Source organism: Macaca nemestrina, chromosome 3, assembly GCF_043159975.1.
Source record: "Macaca nemestrina isolate mMacNem1 chromosome 3, mMacNem.hap1, whole genome shotgun sequence".
Taxonomy (NCBI): Eukaryota; Metazoa; Chordata; class Mammalia; order Primates; family Cercopithecidae; genus Macaca; species Macaca nemestrina.
The window spans coordinates 57,801,972-57,823,492 of NC_092127.1; the positions used below are offsets into that span (position 1 = coordinate 57,801,972).

The 21,521-nt window shown below is 35.3% G+C and overlaps 1 pseudogene; it reads right to left on the bottom strand.

The window, feature by feature from the left end:
- Positions 1 to 1,376: 1,376 nt before the first annotated feature.
- LOC105486412 (large ribosomal subunit protein eL8 pseudogene) lies at positions 1,377 to 16,102 on the bottom strand (annotated as a pseudogene).
- Between the last annotated feature and the right edge of the window lie 5,419 nt (positions 16,103 to 21,521).

A 21,521-nucleotide genomic window follows, 5' to 3' on the forward strand; every position in this document is an offset into this window, starting at 1 on the left:
TAAAATATTCAGCTTTAATTTCACCAGTAGATTTTTAATGTTTTGTAATCATAATGTTTAATTTGTGCTGTTCTTAGAACTTTAATTATGAAGCTAAATTGTACTAATACCCATTAGGTACTTCTTAATTGAAGGCACATCATATGTCTGATGTGGCAGTACTAATTGGTGTAATTAAATTCTAATATGCTTCAGTAGCCTAATTTTTAAAAGTGAATAAAAAGCTGATAGAAATAAGTCAGTTCTTGAAGCTGCATAGTTGTATAATACATACACGTGTTTGCATTTGTAACATGCACATTTATTCAGAACAGACAACTCATTAATTTATTCCAAAATAATTTCACCTGATAACTTGAAATAGAGTAAAACAAATTGGTCAGGTAAATATACATGTGACTTAAAAAGAAACAGCCGTATAGATTAGCCACAAGGACAATGTTTTTCTCTTTTACAAATTCTTAGTTAGGTCAAATTCTCTGAAAGTCACTACATATCTTTACTGTGATGTGTTTTGGGTGAAGTTACAATCTATTTGTAAATTACATCACTGGTTTGTCTGAGCAGAGGTAGATCAGAGGTAAGCTCCTGTGCTGCTAAAACAGTCTCCTAAAAACAGCAAGAAAATAATTTTTACATGTTCAAAAATACTCATTTATTTATATTCCCAAATTTTCTTTTATTCAATATAACATAGATAATTTAAAAATAAGTAGAATATTTTATTATCTATATTTTATTTTTACACTTCTAGTTAAATTAATAGTGGAACATTATATATCTATTAAATGTTTTAAATTACATGGAATTAAAATATCAAAGTTAATTATGTTATAATTTTTTAATTTCAGAAACCTTCTTTAAAAATCTTACTGTTTTATTTTAAAAAATCATATAGAAATTGTGGTCAGATGTAAACTGTGACTCTGAGCACAAATCCCAATGCTGTTGCCAATTTTATTCCAATTTTTGTGTTCACACACAAAATGTAGTTTCTCTTTTATTGAGTTTTAGAAATCTCTAAGATTTACGTATCTGGATATACACTCAGGTCTAGCTTCATGTTCCTGTGACCTGTGTGGTCACACAAGGACCCATGCACATAACGACCTCCTACTTGGTCTAATGCTCTGCTGTTGCCATCTTGAAGTACTTAACACTTTGGACGAGGTACAACATCCATTTCATTTTGCACTGGGCCCTGCAAATTATGTAGACAGTCATATATGACTCCAGTATTTTCCTACCACCAGACATTTTAATGTACTGAAGAGATAAAAAACTAATGATTAAAAGTTTTAAAAGAATATTTTAAAGAGTGTTTGTTTGTTTATTTGTTTGTTTTTTAATCTTAGATGTCTCAAGTTTGCCTTCCATTAGATAATGCAGTAAGGAACCCCCAGTTTACAACACAGGGCAGGCAGGAAGACAACCAATTCAATGGGATCTATGTCCTGTGCAGTCACCACCAGCTGAGCCTTCTTTTTCTCCACTAAGGTGGTGACAGTGTTAACCCCCGTTAGAAGGACAGGTGATCTCTTAGTGGGAATGTCGCCTTTGCTTTCTTCTCAGTCCAGGCCAACAGTCTCTGCTGCTTCTCTTGCTTTTTCTCTGGTCTGTACTTGCCAGTTAGCTTACCCCATTGAATAGCTGCTTGGTGGTCCAAGGCCCTGGTGAGCTGGTTAACTACAGAAGTCACTTTCAGCGGCTTATAGAGGATGGCTCTCTGCTGCTGCAACCTAGTATAATGGGGCCATTTGGCAAAGCAAGTGAGGTCCCTTTTGGGCTGGATGTTCTGTCCAATGCCAAAATGTCCTGTCCAGTACCAAATTTTTCAAACAGAAGATTCACCACTTTCATGGTCTCCTGCTTTTTCCAGACAGCAAGGGTCAGCGCCACCTTCTTCCCTTTGGCCTTCTTTCCTTTTGGCACCTTGGGTGGCTGGAGAAGAGAATAATATCTTGAGAGAAAAATAAGTTGAAGCCAGAGGTAAAACTGAATATTGGTAATATATTTTTATTTTAGGGTTGCTTTCATTTTAGAAAGTAATTCAGAGTGTTATTTTTTTAAAAAGCATATATCAGAGTTCCCTAATACATTTCAAACTTAAAAGTACATTTAATTTCATAAGAGAAGTGAAATGTTTCATGAATATATTTTAAAGATAGGAAAACTAGAACATAATTTGGAATAAAACTAATATTTAAAGTAATCTGGAGATAGGACTCATATCTTTTAATAGAACATGCTTTCTAATAAGCTAGTGATTTTTCAAAGTTTTCTAAAACACTTTTCTCAAACCATATTTAACCTAGAAGTAGAAACAAATAAAAGACATAAAATTAGATTAATTTTGTTGTAACTCGGTTGGCTGTAAAGATTATAGTTAGGAAGTGATTACATTAAGCTGTACATATGCAGCATTCTAGCAAATTTCAATGCAGTAGACAAAATCTATAAATAATGTGAAACACATATTAACATGTTAAGCATAAGATGCATTCATTGTCTTCAACAGAATAGTTCTGTATTAATTTTTTAAATGTAATACAATTTGACTTTAAAAACTGAAAAATCATATTCCATTAAGAAAAAAATTATAAGTATTGCAAAAAGATGAGGAAAATAGCTATAATAATAAATTTCAACTATAACAATTTTGTTTTATATACTACTGGTTAGCTTTCCATATGTCCAAGCATTACAGGACTTTTTATTAAACCTAATCCTCACAAGAACATTGCTTTAAGTGATATTCCAGAGTGGTAGTCCTTTAAACTATTAGAACAATTTGTGAAATCACTAAAAATACTAGGGGAAATATTCAAAAAATGACAATTGTGCCATTATTTCTCCTCCTCAAAGAGACTATCATAACTAAAACTCTGTGCCTCATGTTCCTGTTTATTTCTGTCACTTTCAAGTCTCAGAGGTATTATCAGACTTTCATCACTATATGACTCTGTTTTTCCAACAGAATCAATCATCTATCCCTTATCTAACATACTGATAGATCTTGAATACTTACATTTTGATTAGCAAATTCTTTTTCATTTTTAATAAAAACTTGAACTCCTGATGTGTCTGGAAAATATAACCCCTTCAATAGCCCTTTCAATGTGTTGCTACTTTTTTGCTCACCTCATCTTCACCTGCCTAATAATGAGGAGGCTGGGTATATACAATTTCAGTTAATTTGTAGTTATCAGTCTATTATAGTTCTTTCCTTCTGAAAACCAACAAATAAATAAACCAATAAGCATCATCAATAAACTTTGCCAGTTTATGGTTCATAATGTAGGTCTACACTAAGTTTTCCATTCAACTGCTTTTTCAGACCTTTTTTTGGTCTCTTTCTCCTTTATGACAACTTTTGCTTTTGGCTTTCAAAGACATTCTCTCCATTATAAACTCTGACATTATTCTCTATTGTGCTTACCTCAAACTGGTAACTCTTTCAAATCTTACCTGTCAGTTTCTTGACCACCATGCATGTTAATAACATTTCTTCTCTATTTTAGACAGCAAATATTTCTCAATATTAAAAAAAAAATTCTACTCTCTGGTCCTCTCTACCTCCCATTTCATCCAATATCACTTGTTCAAGACCTGAACTCGTACAGGTTTTTGACCTCTTGAAGACTGTCACTCTATGTACTCTCCTCTCTTCTCTGTCCTCCATAGCCTTCTCATTGCTTATCTTCCCTACTTGTATTGTAACCAACAGTAGTAATGGAACAGAAGTAGCAGATTCTGGATATTGTAGTAATAGAACAGAAGTAGTAGATTCTAGATATTGTAAAGCCTTTGAGTTTAAGCAACCAGAGGAAGGTCTTGCCATCAAATGAAATGGATAAGCATAAACAGGTTTGGTAGTGACTGGGAGATGGAAATCAGCAATTTCTCTTGAGTCATACTTACTTTGAGATTTCTGTTAGGTATCTGAAGTAATCAGAAACTAGCCGAGAAAACTGAAATCATTGAGAATTTAAAACAAAGGAAATTGATACAGGTAATTGATGGTAGAAATAGTTTTAAAAAATTAAAACTATTTTAATTCAGTGAAGCAGCCTACAATTTAGCAACAGTGGGAGGCTACCACCACCTTCCCTTGGAGAACAGGGATAGGAGGCTGTACTACTGGAGCTGCAGGGAGGGATATCTGGAGGAAGTTGGAACCACAGTGCTCCTATGTAAAAGGAGCAGGAGTCTGTGAAAAATGCAACTGTTATTAGGGATGACAGGGAGAAACTGAGACAATATCTAGATTTCTCCTTGCTCCTGCCTTTCATCTTTCTACATGTGTCTCCTATTGTTTGAGCCTACCTGGAAGACAATTTTCAGAAAATCTGAGATACATAATCTACAGTGTTCATCCCCTCTGTCTTATGAATTGAGCTGGGCAGAGTGAGGAATGGGTCTCAGGAAAAATAGACCCATTATCATCACAACATTCAGGTGGAAGTGTAAAAAATGCAATTGAATTTATGAGTATGGAATTCGGGATAGAGATATTACATGGAAATATAAATTTGGGAGTCATTAGCATTTACACTGTATGGAAAGCCATGAGATTGGATGAGATAAACAAGGAAAGAAGTGCAGAGAAAGATGAGGATGGGGGGAAATAAAATACTGAGACCTGCAGTATTCCAACATTGAGTCTGAGGAACAGAAAAAACACTGAAAGAGAGAGAGAGAGAGGGAGATAGAGAGAGAGGGAGAGGGAGTGGGAGGGAGAGAGAGAGAGAGAAAGAGAGAGAAGTATACACATAATATAAAACCAGGAAGTCAAATGAAGATAATATTATGAGAATAATCTACTTCAAATGCTGCTGATAAATCAAGTAAGGTGAGAAAAATAACTATAAGATTAACAAGATGGAGGACAGGTTTAATTAGAGTACTGGGGAGCAAAAATCTGTATGGAAGTTAAATGATTAAAGGGAACATGCAAGGAACAAATGACACAGTGAGTATAAATTATCCTTTTAAAGAGTTTTGGTGAAAAAGAGATCAAATTCCCTGGTGGTATCTGACAATGAAAATGGAGAAAATGAAGAATACCGGTTGCTTATTTGCTTTTATTTTCTAATATGACAGAAGTAACGGCATATTTGTATGATCATGAAATGACCCAATAATGAGGAAAATTTGATTATGTATAAGAGGGGTAAGTATTGAAAAGTGTCTGTGTATAGCCTGTGTAGTCAGAAAGAGTTGATGAACAAGCAAAAGCATAAGCATGAGGTAGGTGTATAAACATTTCATTTCTGGCAGTGGTTTTCTTTAAGGAGAGATTTCACTCTGCAAGGAGCCAATTGGCAATGTTTGGAGATGTTTTCTGTTGTCACAACTTCTGAATGGAGTTACTAATAGCATCGAATGGGAGAGGCCACGGATGTTGCTAAACATCCTGCAACATACGAGACAACTTTTCCACACCCCATCCTAAACATAGAATTATCTGTTTCAGTTTATCCATAGTACAAGAGAAAAAACTCTGCTCTATTAATATGCATGTAATTTTAGATGAGTAGCATGTAATTTTAGATACTGGCATTAAGTATATGTGGTAGTAGGATTCTGCATACCTTTCCTCTTGATTGCTATTTATCTATCTATTCGTTTATTTATTGACACAGGAAACAAGGTCATCAGCTGGCACTGAGATTGAAGAAAAGTATGTGAGGGGTGCGAAATGAGAAAATAATCCATAAGTTAATCTTACATGAGAAGGAGAAGGCAATGGCTAACGAAAGAAAAGTGGGCTTGTTTGGCTGCATGAAAGGCACATTTGGTTTTCAAGGTTGTGGTTTTAAAGAGATAACAATCAGCACAATTTGGTTGTGTGTCTTTCTCCCACTGCAGTTTAGTGTATAAAAGCAATTCCAAAATTGATGGAGACATGCATGAAACTAAGGCTATAGTTTTGCTAAGTCAGTCATGTTTAGTAGATAGAAATTTATTTAGTGACCAAGGGTGGAACAAAATGTTTAAAAGACTGAATAGGTGAAATAATAAAGCACATTTGTGAAACAATAAATTGCTTTTTGTAAAGGTGGATTATTTGATGTATCTTGAAGAAGAAATAACAACTGTGAAACAAATATTTATTTGTGAAATTGGCAGAGAGTAAATTATTAAATAAAGTTTCAATGATCAGAGTGTCATTTTAGAATAATTATCATTATAGGACAGTGAAGAAAAGTTTGAAGAAGTTAAGTTATCGAAAAAGGAAGCTATTGTTTTAAATTAATGCACTGGTCTAACTGTGATTTCATGAAGATGATTTAGTAACTGTAACAGTAACAATAAAAATATTGAGGACAAGAATGTTGAGTACAGAAATTAAAGATAAACTTATTGGTTGAAATCAATTCAGTTTTTAGATTCATTACGACTAATGTTTAAGAAGAAATATATAATGTCTAGTCAATATATAATGATGTAAATTTAACACATAACAAATATGGATAGAAAAAAAAAATTCTACCTTAAACACATTGCTAGACCATGTGAGTGAATTCTGTAGAATAGATTCAAGAATGGTGTGGAAAGGGGTGGAACCTCCTAATCAGTTTTCTCCTCTGATGGGGGCAGGTGTGAAGGAAAACCCCTGGGAAATAAAGAAGGCAGGTGTTCTGGTTTAATTTTTTTTTTTTTTTTGTAAACATATTAATGCAAGTCTCTTGGAAAATAAAATAAATAGTTTTTGGTAGCAAAATAATCATTCTTCATAAAATGTTTTTAGCAGACCAGGCAGAGTTGTCTAAAATTGCTTATGAAAAATAAGCCAGGAATCAATAAATGTAGGGTGATGATTCCCAAGAAAATGTCATGTTAGCTGTGTTGGTCTCTTAGTATAAAAGGATATAGTTTGTAACTGAGAATACACCTGAGTAAGTAAAGCAACTGTACATTTTACTTAAAAACCAAATCTAGAAACTTGTAACAGACCACATTCAATGAAGATGAGAGGACCCAGGTCTCTCCCCACTTAACTCGTACTTGATTATTTTATCTTTGAAATTATTCAGAAAGCATGATATCAAGCAACATCTTCAATCTGAGTCTGATTTGACAATACAATGCTTTTTGTGGGTTCAGATTGGCACTGTGAGCAGGATCATCTTTTAGACCCACACATCAAAATAGTGAATGTTTCCTTTTTCTACCTTGTGCTCCTTTTCAAAAGGAGATAATGAAAAAATATGAAAATTTGTTCTCAGAATAGTTTGCTATACATTTTTGGTATGAGGTATTGGAATCTTTGAGGTAGGTTAAGGGAGATAAGTCTTATCATTGAAATCTGGGGGCCATAGAATACAGTCTGGGAGTACAGGTCCAGGGAGTACATGGACAAAGGAAAATTGGGTGAAAATCCCATTGACTGACTCTTGCTAGTATACCTGTAAAAGTTAACCTTTTAATGAGTTAGTTTTTAATAGGAGGAGATGATAGTGGGAGAAAAAGCTGCAAGATTACATTTTATTCACTGGAAAACCTTCTTATTCCTCCCTGGTTTCTTGGAGAAATTTCTTGTATCCTTAGAAATTACTCAGAATATCGATTATTGAACAAATTATTTATGTAACTGGAGTCCAAGGTCAGTTGATGAGTGAAAACTATATTTTATTAAAGCACAGAATATTCACTAACAGAAGACTGGTGAATTAACATTGGCATGGATTCTTCAAATTAATGATGGAGGACATGTTGCAATTCTATTATTATCTGATGCAAAGCACTATTAATTTTCATGACTAATCATTAAGTGGATGTAAACTTTTGAGAAAACACTTCCAAATACTGTGACAGCATATCTGTTGCAGTTGTTAAGGTGAGATTTGTCAGGCCTATGCTGAGAAGGGTAACTGCTACAACTCCTCTCCAAATTGCCAATTGGATTCCCCTTTTCACATGATAGGAATGATACAAGTGTAAATGTTGACAGGCTTTACACTTTCCAGAGAGAAAACACCTTGGTTAATGCTATTGATACAAATAATAAGAGTTAGAGTGAATGGGATAAGCTCATGCTTCTCTGTCTTACAAGACTTATATAACATTGAGGGCCAAATATATATATTCAGAGAACAGTGACAAATATACAGGTTTAGTTACTATACATGGGATTATATGGAGAAAAATATTTATATCATGTGCACAGCAGGGAGAAATTAAAAGAAGAGAAAATAGAAATGCAGCTCACTTGAATTAATTTACTTTTCAAGAAAAGATAAATAGGATTTTAAAACTAAGCCTTGATAGAATTTTCAATAAGGAAGTAAAAAGCACATTATCAACTTTTTAATCAGAGTAGAGGAGTACTGTAGCCCCCACCAATCCCTTAAATAATCTAGAAAATTTGCTTTATTTATTATGGCTGAAAGTGTTCCAATCCAATTATGAGGATGGTGATATAGAACAGAATATACTTGAACAGAGGGCTGCATTTCCTGCCTTAATTAAAGCCATAGAATCTGAAAACAATTAAATAAAGAGCTGAGGTCTGTTCATTCCAGTCCCAGTCATGGATCTGAGGCCGTATATAATAATTTGAACAAAGTTACCTGGGGTAGTATTCAAAGTTTCTTATAATTGGTAGGATGTAGAGCAAAATTTACAGTAGGCCTTATAGAAGGTAGGAAAGAGCCTCATACATCTCTAAGCGAAACCTGGAGTGCATGGAGAGAACATCAGGGAGGAAACCAAGGTAACGATGAAGTTACAGGTTGGAATGTGTGGTTGGAGAGAATATTACCTGCTTGTGCTACCTTTACGTAAATACAAAATTACAATTGTCATTCACAAAAAACACAAAGACATTGTTTTCTTTGTGTTTTCCACAGAGGATGATGACTTCGCTCACACTTCACCAAATTTTAATTAGCCATGACAAATGGGATCCTTTGGAATTGCTCAAGCTCTCCACAGTAGTAAACATTAAGCAATGCAGAATTCCAAGGGGGCAATAAGAGACTACTGTTGTAATTAAGAAAATGGTTCAGAAGGAAGTTACCCTCCCTACATTAACTTCCTTTGTGTAGTTCTAACTGGTCAATAAGTAGGTAGCCGCTGGACATTTACAGTAGAGTATCAAGGTGGTTCATTTGCATGCTTCATCTGTACTTGATATGATGAAGAATGTACAGAAAATAAAGTAGACAAGAGACGCTGATATGTTATCAAGATTAACTACATAATTCATAGAGCTGAGTATAAAATGAAAATGCCTGGATACTTACTCAAAAAATTATTAAGAATTTTGGGATAGCTACAACAGAGATTTAAACCAATCTCAGGGGCCTCCTAAGATTTTTTTTTTTTTTTAATTTCAAGTAGGCAAAATTTTAAGCTTTGCAGAATAGAAACAAGTATATGTTTACGATCTTATCATGGATTTTAAAAAATTCGTTTTCGCATTGCCATAATCTGGTAAAGAATAACATAAAAGATAGAGTTCATACACTACTTTCATGGTACAATGATAATTTTCTTCTCAGAGCAAAAATTAGGAGAGGAGTTAAGGACCATAATCATCCATATTACAAATAGAAGCTTGCTGATAAATCCACCTAGAATTTAAGGCACAGCCCAAGGTGCAAATTAATTCCTGGAAATTAGTACAGATCAACTTAGGACATTCCTTAAACTGTGAAAAGTAATTTATCTTTCATAGGACCCACCAATAAGCAATAAACTCAGAGACTGTCAAGACTGTTCTAAGAATCTTGTCTATCCGTACTCACAAAATAACTGGAAAGAGTTCAGAACGTGAATACAGTATTGTAGTACTTTCCTAGGGCTGCTAGAACAAATTACCACAAACTGGGTAGCTTAAAACAACTGAAATTTATTATTTCACAGTTCTGGAGGCTAGAAGTCTGAAGCCAAGGAGTCAGTAGGGTCATGCTACCTTGAAAAGCCACAGAAAAAAATCTTGTATTGCCCCTTCCTAGATTCTACTCTCTCCTACACATTTTGGGAGCTTTATTACTTATAGATTTATTACTCCAATTTCTGCTTTCGTTTTCAATCTCTTCTCTGTGTGTCCTCTCTTCCTATAGAAACACCTTCAGTCATTGGAATTAGGACCCTCCTTAATCTAGTAGGAACTCATCTTAACTAATTATATGTGCAAATTTCTAAAGAAGGTCACCTTCTGAGGTTCTGAATGAATAATAATTTTAGAAGAGCACAATTTAACTCACTACAGGTACTGAGCAGAAATAAGCACGAAAAGTATTGTGGTAGGTGGTAGCACAGGCAATAACATTAGGCCCTTATGATTACATCCAACTGGTAAGATGATACTAGAGCATACCCAAACTGGAGCCCTTTAGGAAAAGTTAAATGGGACCACCAATTTAGACTCCTTAGGATTTTGACTCAAAATATACCTGTGGCAGCTGTTTGCTATCATCCTTTTGAAAGACACATGCTATTGCACTGAATGGCACAGCCAATGTCAACAGGAAGGACCAGCTACATAACTTCTGTAACCCAGTGAAAAATGAAAAGCAAGGCCTCTTACTCAAAAATTATTAAGGGTTCATTTAGTGAAACCATTGCGTCCTGAGACTAATAGGAGAAGTAAATCACAAAATCCACTGTGCCTTACTAAAATCAAGAAGTAGTAATGAGGGAGTGAAGGAGAATGCAATAATATAACTTTATATCTTTCCCACCTCTAATACATTTATTTGGCCTCTAATGGTGGTCCCAAACCCAGTTTTAAATTTGTGTGCACCAGAGGAGGTTATAAAATACCAAAGACATGATATTTGTGTCATTTAATTTGACTGTGCCTTTTCTGAAAGGTAATTTGTGGTGTATCAAAAGTTCCTTCCCATGTAACCAAATTAGAGCTAAAGGTGAAGACAGTTCCATTATCAAGCAGAGGAGAGACTTCTGAGGTCCTTTGTCTATCACTTATAACATTTGTTTGACAGCAAACCCCCATGACACAAGTTTACGTACGTAACAAATCTGCACATGTACCCTTGAACTTAAAATAAAAGTTAAACAAACAAATAAAACCCAAACATTTGTTTGGGTGTGCTAGTAAGGTTCTTGTTATTGGTTTTGTAGGGAAACATTATGCATGATGAGTTATACAGCCTGATATTGGAAGGAAGTGTTTGCAAATAGGGTAAAATCACAGCAGATGGGAAAGGTGTTTATAAGTAGATTACATTACCATGGAGGGAACCCATTACAATATTTTCATGCAAACAGCTCAGAGTGAGGATATCATACTTAACTATCTTTTGCTATTGTCATCCAAACAAATGGGCTTTGTTGGTGAAAATCTCTTGGCCTACTTACTGCAGAAAAGGGAAATTGGACTCCTACTGATTTGGATGTTTTACCTGTATAATTTGAATAAAACAAATGACAAAGTGCCCCCGATGACTCAGCTATGTGTAGTTGACTACAATTATCACTCAATTTCTAGGCTTTGTTTACCATTCTAGATTATTTTTCTCCAGAGAAACTACCAATGAATTCTACAGAGCAGAGGATACTGTACAGTGTAATTTCTGCACCCTATATGGCCATAAATCAAAGTGATACATTGCCAAGACAATTCCCTGGTTATGAGAGAAAGCAGATAGTGGCTGCCTGTCTGGTATGTCACAACTTGATCTGATCTGTTGCTTTGAACATATCAGTGTGAATGTAAATAGAATTAATTTAAAGAATATGAAACTAGAACATAGAAAGCCTCAGAGAATGTGATTTTATGTTTGATTTAATACTTAAAAATTATAAATGATTCCCACAAGAGGAACATATAGAACATTTAAGGGAAGCCTATGGCATGGCCAGATAAAACAGTATCTGGAACTAGAATATACCTAATGGAGAATTTCATGAAGCATATTATTTGGAGATATAGACAATGCTTTCAAACTAGACACATTTAATTAACACATAATATGAATAACATGAGTGGCATGTTAAGCAGCACTGGACCTGTGGCCAGGTGTTTCGAAAGAGTTACAGGATTTGGTCATGCAATATTGAATATAACTGAGGTAGTGTTCCAGGAGGCCCATTACTATGATAAAAATGACTTGCTTCTTCAAACAGGGACACTAGAGGAAGCTGTTTTTAGACGACTTAGTTGTAGCAGGAAATCAGTTTGGTTTAAGACAACGCTTGAACTGAAGACATTGAATAAATGATGGCTTCCATTCTTATTAACAACACTGGGATTAACTTTGTACCTTCAGTCAGGAAGGGCTATTGGATATATTAATCACTCTGGGATATTATGTCTTTAATATTGACTTGCAGGAATTAATAAAGAAACAAGCTCAAGGCCGGGCGCGGTGGCTCACACCTGTAATCCCAGCACTTAGGGAGGTCAAGGAGTGAGGATCATCTGAAGTCAAGAGTTTGAGACAAGCCTGGTCAACATGGAGAAACCCCATCTCCACTAAAAATACAAAAATTAGCCAGGCTTGGTGGCAGGTGCTTGTAATCCCAGCTACTCTAATGGGGGAAACCCACCCTCAATATTCAACGTGGGTTCTTTTCTATTTCCCTAAGTGTCAGTTGGTCTGAGAAATAAAGGAAAAAAGTACAAAAGAGAGAAATTTTAAAACTGGGTGTCCTGGGGAGACGTCACATGTCAGCAGGTTCTATGATGCCCCCCAAGTGGTAAAACCAGCAAGTTTTTATTAGCAATTTTCAAAAGGTAAGGAGTGTACGAATAGGGAGTGGGTCACAGAGATCACATGCTTCAAGGGTGACAAAAGATCACAAAGCAGGTGAGATCACAAGGTCAGGGCAAAACTAGAATCCCTAATGAACTTCCATGTTCCATTATGCACTCATTGTAATTGATAAACAAGGTTCAAGAGCAGAGAACTGGTCTGACTAGAATTTGTCAGGCTGGAATTTCCTAATCCTAGCAAGCCTGGGGGTGCTGCAGGAGACTAGGGTGTGTTTCATCCCTATCTACATCTGCATAAGGTAGACACCCCCAGAGCGGCCATTTCAGAGGCCTCCTCTGGGAATGCATTCTTGTCTCAGGGCTGTTAATCATTAATATCTCTTACTGGGGAAAGAATTCAGTGATATTTGTCTTACCCATTTTCAGTAATAAGAGAAATATGGCTCTGTCCTGCCTGGCCCACAGGCAGCCAGACTTTAAGGTTATCTCCCTTGTTTCCTGAAAATCGCTGTTATACTGTTCTTAAGGTGCCCAGATTTCATATTGTTCAAATACACATGCTCTACAAACAATTTGTGCAGTTTATGCAATCATCACAGGGTCCTGAGGCAACATTCATCCTCAGTTTATGAAGATGACAGAATTAAGAGATTAAAGTAAAGACAGGTATAGGGAATCACAAGAGTATTAACTGGGGAAGTTATAAGTGTCCATGAAATCTTCACAATTTATGTTCTTCTGCCATGGCTTCATCCAGTACCTCCGTTCAGGGTCCCTGACTTCCCACAATACTACTCGGGAGGCTTAGGCAGGATAATTGCTTGAACCTTAGAGGTAAAGTTTGCAGTGAGCCAAGATTGTGCCATTGCACTCCAGCTGAGTGACAAGAGTGAAGCTCTGTCAAAAAGAAAGAAAGAAAGAGAGACAGAAAGAAAGAAAGAAAGAAAGAAAGAAAGAAAGAAAGAAAGAAAGAAAGAAAGAAAGAAAGAAAGAAAGAAAGAAAGAGAGAGACAGAAAGAAAGAAAGAAAGAAAGAAAGAAAGAAAGAAAGAAAGAAAGAAAAAGAAAGAAAGAAAGAAAGAAAGAAAGAAAGAAAGAAAGAAAGAAAGAAAGAAAGAAAGAAAGAAAGAAAGAAAGAAAGAAAAGAGCAAGCAAGCTCAAGAAATAAAATTATGGAAAAAACGTGCTTAGTCTAAGTTATGGCAAGGTTTCACTGAACACTGCGGCCTTTAATGTTGTTCTCTGATAACCCTGGAAATATGGATGAAAAAGAAGTTTATCTCCCATGTGTGGAAATTGTAGAAAGTGGTTGGATAAAGAACAATCCTCTGACATGTGTGGGCCATGGGATGTGAATGGGCTCTTTGACATAATGACCCCTGAAAATTACTATTTGTACCAACATCGAATATACCTAAAATACAATTCATAGAAACAAATTTTTTCAGAAAATTTGATTTGAGAAGAAAAAATACGCATTTAATTAAATACTCCCATAAGCCCATGGAAAATGATGCAAATAATTGAGATTGGTTGAGGAAAAATGTAATTGAGTTTGTGAATGAACATCAACAGATCTGTAAAGGAAGACGTTAATGAGTAACATGCTTTGTGGAGGAAATTCCTACTCTTTATTGGATGGTTCAAATCAAGGTCAGAGTATTAGTTAGCTTAAGTGAAACATTGCAGAAAACGTTGTAAGCCAATAATGATAATACACCAGCAATATCTGGCACTAAGATGTTGACCAAGGCCAGAGCAAATTGGGAAGGAAAGGGTTTTTGATTCTTTTTGATTACTGAGAGGACCTGCCAGGATCCAAGGAAGGAAGGAAGCCCAGTTTGCTTATATAAACATACTAATGACAGCTCCTGACAAACAATTTGAATGTTTTTTTGCTAGCAGGAGAGTGATTATGTATCACAGAAATGTTTTTAGCAGAATGTACTTGGTCGTTTAGAATTACTTATGGTTAACAAAGTAGAAGGCTATGGATTTATGGGGCTCCCTGGAAAATGTCATATTTACCACATATGTAACTCTCTGCATAAAAAGTAAGATATTTGGTAATTGAGACAGGTATCTCCAAGTAAATAAAGTGTTGGCATACCTCTCTAGAAGTCTCATCTATCTGCCTGGGCAAGGGAATGACAGAATGAGGGATCTAAAGAATCAGATTAAGAGATCTAAATAATTATGTGATTTGCCTATGCCTAATGATTACCTGAGTTCATGAAATTACTAGTAAAGCTTTATATTTTGTAAGATCTTAGATTCCTATAAGTCTAATGTCATAATCCAATAAATTTTTCCTATCTCAAGGAATCATGTCCATATAATGAAATTAATCCAGAAACTCTGAAAAGTTTTAATATTCTGGGGTCAGGGTAGATGAGAAGGAGTTTCTGTATGACTTATAAACATGTAAGGAGAAATAGTAAAATTGTTGCAAAATTAAAAGAAGAACAGAAATTCATAAAGTAAGCTATAATTATCAGGTTAAACAACAAAAACAAAAAGCCAAGCATCTATCAGTTACATGATTGAGTAGAAGAGCCAAGAGAGAGTTGTCAGTGGTAAAGGAATAAATATTATTTCATTTGATAGAGTGATTCTATTAGTCCATTTTAACACTGCTGATAAAGACATGCCCATTACTGGGCAACTTAAAAAAGAAAGAGGTTTATTGGACATACAGTTCCACATGGCTGAAGAGGCCTCACAATCATGACAAGAAGGAGCAAGTCACATCTCATGTGGATGGCAGCAGGTAAAAAAGAACTTGTGCAGAGAAACTCATGTTTTTAATGCCCGTAGATCTCATGAGACCCATTCACTATTATGAGAACAGCATGGGAAAGACCTGTCCCCATGTTCAATCTTCTCCCATCAGGTCTCTCCCACAACATATAGAAATTATGGGAGCTACAAGATGAGATTTGGGTGGGGACACAGAACCAAACCATATCATTTCACCCCAGCTCCTCCCAAATCTCATATCTTCATGTTTCAGAACCAGCCATGCCTTCCCAACAGTCCCCCAAAGTGTCGACCCTTTTTAGGATTAACTCAACAGTCCATAGTCCAAAGTCTCATCTGAGACAAGGCAAGTCCCTTCCACCTATGAACTTATAAAATCAAAATCAAGTTAGTTACTTCCTAGATACAATGGGGTACAGGGATACAGGGATTGGGTAAACACAGCCATTGCAAATGGGAGAAATTGGCCAAAACAAAGAGGCTACAAGTCCCATACAAGTCTGAAATCCAGAGGGGCAGTCAAATCTAAAGCTCCTCTGACATCGTGTCTCACATCTAGGTCACACTGATGCAAGAGGTGGATACCCATGGTCTTGGGCAGTACCATCCCTCTGGCTCTGCGGGGTGCAGTCTCCCTCCTGACTGCCTTCATGGGCCGGCATTAAGTGTCTGCAGCTTTTCCATGCACACAGTGCAAACTGTCAGTGGATCTACCCTTCTGGAGTCTGGAAGACGGTGGTCCTCTTCTCACAGCTCCGTTAGGCAGTACCCCAGTGGGGATTCTATGTGGGGGCTCCCTCCCCACATTTTCCTTCTGCACTGCCCTAGCAGAGGTTCTACATGAGGACCCCACCCATATGGCAAACTTCTGCCTTGGCATTCAGGTGTTTCCACACATCTTCTGAAATCTAGGCAGAGGTTCCCAAACCTCAATTCTTGACTTCTGTGTACTTGCAGGCTCAACACCACATGACCCATTAATTATCACGGGACCTGCCTTCATGATTCAATCATCTCCCACTGGGTCCCTCCCACACCATGTGGAAATTATGGGAGCTACAAGATGAGATTTGGGTGGAGACACAGTACCAAACCATTATCCGTGATTATTTAAGATTTTTTGGAGAAGCCTAACTGTTCAAGGAAGGTGTGTGATGGCAAAGAATAAAAGCTACAGATAATGATATGGCATCAGCTTGAATGGATCCATATTTTGTGGGATCTACAGCACATTCAATTTGGAGGTCAGGGTTTGGGACTCTTTAAGCAAGAATACAAAACTACAAACTCAAAACTGGAAATTCAAATGCAAATAAGAAGGCCAGAAATGTAAGCCTCATAACTTAGGACAAGAGAACAAAAGCTAATAAACATTTTCTATAAAGGGCACTATAGTAGATACTTTAGGCTTGCAGGCCATATTGTTTGTGTTGTAAATACGCAACTTTGCCTTTGTAGTGCTTAAGCAGCTGTAGGTGATATGTAAAGGAATACCTGTGGCTAAGTTCCTATAAAATTTTATTTATAAAAACCCATGGCAGCTTGGCTTTGGCTCATTGGCTATAGTTTGCCTACCCCTGGCTTAATAAATCTGCCTCTACTCATAAGTAAGATTCTGTTTGTGTTTTGACTTTGCCATGCGCTCAAGGAAGGTAAGTAAAATTAAAATGTCTAGAAGAAAGTGTAAATAACACCAAATTCCTGGTGGCAACGTATTTATGAATATGGGAAAAGAGATGTCCTCTTATCTTGTGAGATGGAAAGAAAAAAAAAAAACTTAAGAACAAATACAAATTAAAGCAAGCAACTATAAAATAAGAGAATTAACATTATTCTGGGAAGTAGAAGACAAAGTACTTCTGCTAGGAATGGGAAGACAAAATATGGACTGGAGTATTTGAAAACTTGGTGGATATTTGGAATATCTGTTGTGGGGAAAAAAAAGAGAAAGAGAAAAGAAACAGATCAAAAAGTCAAATAATGTGAACTAATTATAGGGAAAAGTGATTTGGACACACAGTTTGTTTCATTCACAAAAGCATCTGACCAAGAGAATAAACTCTGTGTCCTGAGGTCAAAAGTTACTACTAAAATTTCATCTTTCAGATTCAGTGCTTATTTATAATTGATACACAAGTGGCAACTTGCCCTACACAATGTTATACTTTTTGTTATTCAGAAATGTTGAAGTTTCTATGTATGAGGTTTTTGTTATTTGACATAATGATTTATTTCACTCATTGGGTTTATCTTATCCAGATTAGATGGAAATTGATCAATTTTAACTTTCTGTCTGTTCTGTATATATGTTTTAGTAATAAGAAATTCAGGAGTGCATGCAAATGCAACATGAAGTGATCAGATGATAAAATAGAGTATATTTGCATAAATATAAAGACTTTACAAACGTTATAATAAACACTATCAAAAACATCGTCTTAAACTGTTTTTAAAATGCCAATATAAGTCATTTTTAACCTAGTATCAAAATCGTAATCATGTGAAAAGTAAATATTTCTTTAAGTTTTGTAAAAGATTTGATGTAGAATATTTAGCTCCAAATTAATTAGGAAAATTTCATAGTGTCTTATAATTAAGCTGCCCTTAAATATGCCCGAACCGTCATGCAAACATCTGTGAATATTTGTCTCCACATGATTCAGCATATGAGGTGATTTGAATTCAGCAAGAAAATTTAATAGCTTAAGTTTAAACAGGAATTATCCTAAGGGAATCTGTAGAAATGCATTCAAGAGCAGACGAGCTATATCTATTTCTTTCATACTTTGGTGTAGTAAGTAATTGTTCATAGCCAAACACTTTCCGAAGATAAATGATTGATATAATGAATGATGATCCGAAGATGCCCAAGAGCACATGAAAACAGAAATGCCTTTGTCCTGAAGGAGAACGTCTTAGGATAGTTATAAATTGAATGTAAAAATTGCGGCTGAAATTATTCTAAAAATTACAAGAAGCTGCATTTACACTGTGCTATGGCATCCATTCAAAAGATTTGAAACCATTTGTTTTCTGAATTGCACCCAACACAAAGCTTTCTCACACAAAACAAAGCAGAAGTGAGCAGCAGTCACACTTCCAACACGCATACATTTTGTTCTAAAGGAACAGCTGTTACTTGATGAAAAGTCAGTGAAAGATGCCCAGCATTTGTTTTTAAAAAGTGATCACCCAAACAAGAATTGTTTGGAACCAGATGCTAAAATCGAGAGTGGTCTGTTTATTTCAGTTTAAAGTGTTATAAAAATGTTAATAAGGTATTTTTATGCCTATTACTCAGCTCTATTTGACTAATGTGCTTTTTGTTATAATTGGCTGTTGTTTCTATAGGCTGGCATTATTGGCATTAGATCACTGAAGAGTAAATAAAGTGAGCATGAATACTCTCTTGTCACCAGATTACTGAGGTGGACTGGAGATAGGCTGAAAGGTTTTACAGATGAGTTACAGTGAAAACTTTGAAACACTAATAATCTCTTGTGTGTTGAGAAATAACCTACTAATCATTAACACAATAATTATCAGTTCAACCGGGAAACTGCACCACCTAAAAGGTAGTTAATTTTATCACTCATAGACATCTGCAGGAGACCATGATTCTCCATTATGTGAATGCCTTGCTGCCCATGTGATGCCCACCCCCATCAATTCTAACAAGTTTCAGTCATCCAGTATTTAATATGTATTTTTTTAAATGACATAAGTAATACCTTCTCCTTATAGAGAATTGAAACTTTTCAGAAACAGTTAAAGCCTAATTTGACTATTGCCAAAGACCTGTCTCTTCTTCAGAGATAACCAGTGTTTCCAGTTTGGTGTGTATTTTCCCCAAATACAGTGAATGCATGTATAAACACATGCAAATTTACCTGTTCTGGATATGAGCATTTGCTTTGTGAGTCTGCTTTAAGTCAAGTTCTAAAATATGGTTCAGTTTAAAACTTCTATTTTTCTATTTAACAATATACCTTAGAAGTCATGCCATGATGTTAATATTAAGATGAATAATAATGAAAGTATTAATATTAGTCAAATTTAATTGGTTACTTATTACTTAGTGGGTACTTGGTGTGATATATGGATTATCTCATTTAATCGATTTGTTTTCTGAATTGCACCCAACATAAAGTTTTCTCACACAGAACAAAACAGGAGTGAGCATCAGTCACACTTCCAACACACATACATTTTGTTCTAAAGGAACAGCTGTTACTTCATGAAAAGTCAATGAAAGATGCCCAGCATTTGTTTTTAAAAAGTTATCACCCAAACAAGCGAATAAATTGGCAATGCTATTATCTCATTTTACAGAAGAGAAAAAAAGATTGTAAGTACTTTGCTCAAGGTCATTTACAGAGAGAGCGAATTATTCAAATCCATATATTCTGCTTTCAGAGATTGCATTATTAACTATTATGCCAAATGGAGGCATTGTCGTCTGCATGATAGTTCAACTATTTTTATTTGTATTTGTATTCTGATGAGTATTTATTTTTTAAAATTACAACACAATACTGCATTCTTGCATGATTATCTACCATGTATTTCCCAAAGTGGAAAGAAAAACATATATGTTTAATTTTTACAGAATATAGACTATATAACAATTGTACTCCAAAGGAGATCTTGTTTACACATTTATACCAGTATAGTTTGAGCCTATCCACTTCCCTGTGCTCTCAAAACCCTTGTTAACATCTTATGTTTTGCCAATCTGATGAAGAAAAAATGGTATCTAATTGTTTAATTCAATAACTTGATTACTAATTAAGAATTTGTTTATATTTATCATAATTTGTATTGCCTCTGATCTGAAAGGGATATTCATATTTTTTGCCTGCTTTTCTATTAAGTCAAGTCTCTCCAAGATCTAGCTTAAACATTAGTTTTTCCAAAAAACTTCCCTGATCTCCCACAAATGAAAACATTATCTTCCTACTTTAGTTTCTTACAACATTTTATCCAAATTTCTCTTATAACACCACTTCCCACTTTGTATAATTGTTATTTTAGTATTATTCAATCAGTCCTTTAATTTCCTTTGGGGACTAGTTTATGCTGATTAATCCTTATGACACATATTATCCACATTTTTTTGACAAAATTCTTCAATCAAGATTGATAATTAAAATTAAAGAAAATTAAAATAATTAAAAATTTAATTAACTTAGCTTTTAATTTTTTAAATTATCATGTAGGTCACCTACTGAGATATACAATTTCCAGTCTGAAGCCTTACTTTGAAACAATTACAAGGAAACTAGAAAAAATATATATTATTCTAAGATACTTCAGATTGGAAAGTTGTTTGTTCTATAGAACAAAATTTACTCTCTCCATATATTTAGGATAAATTCATCATCTCTAAAACTTGCCTAATTTTTGTCATTCAGAAAAATACCCAATTCCCGTCCTTCATTAAATTTTAATGAATAATCAGTCAATTTTAAAAGTCTTTAAAAATTCATATTAAAAAGGAAACATTTATATTATTAAAAATAATAATTACAGGCCTGGAGCAGTGGCTCACACCTGTAATCCCAGTACTTTGGGAGGCCGAGGTGGGCGAATCTCAAGGTCAGGACATCGAGACCATCCTGGCTAGCATGGTGAAACCCTGTCTCTACTAAAAAAACAAAACAAAACAAAACAAAAATTAGCCGGGCATGGTGGCAGGCGCCTGTAGTCCCAGCTACTCGGGAGGCTGAGGCAGGAGAATGGTGTGAACTCGGAAGGCGGAGCTTGCAGTGAGCCGAGATGGCACCACTGGACACCAGCCTGAGTGACAGAGCAAGACTCTGTTTCAAATAATAATAATAATAATTATTATTATTATTATTATTATAGTAATTACAAAATGCCCATATAAATATTATTTAGGGCCAGGCACACTGGCTCACATTTGTAATCCCAGAACTTTGGGAGGCTGAGGTTGGCAGATCACTTGAGCCCAGGGTTTGACACCAGCCTGGGCACCATGACAAAAGCCTGTCTCTACAAAAAATTTAAATATTAGTCAGATGTGGGGATGTGAGTCTATAATCTCAGCT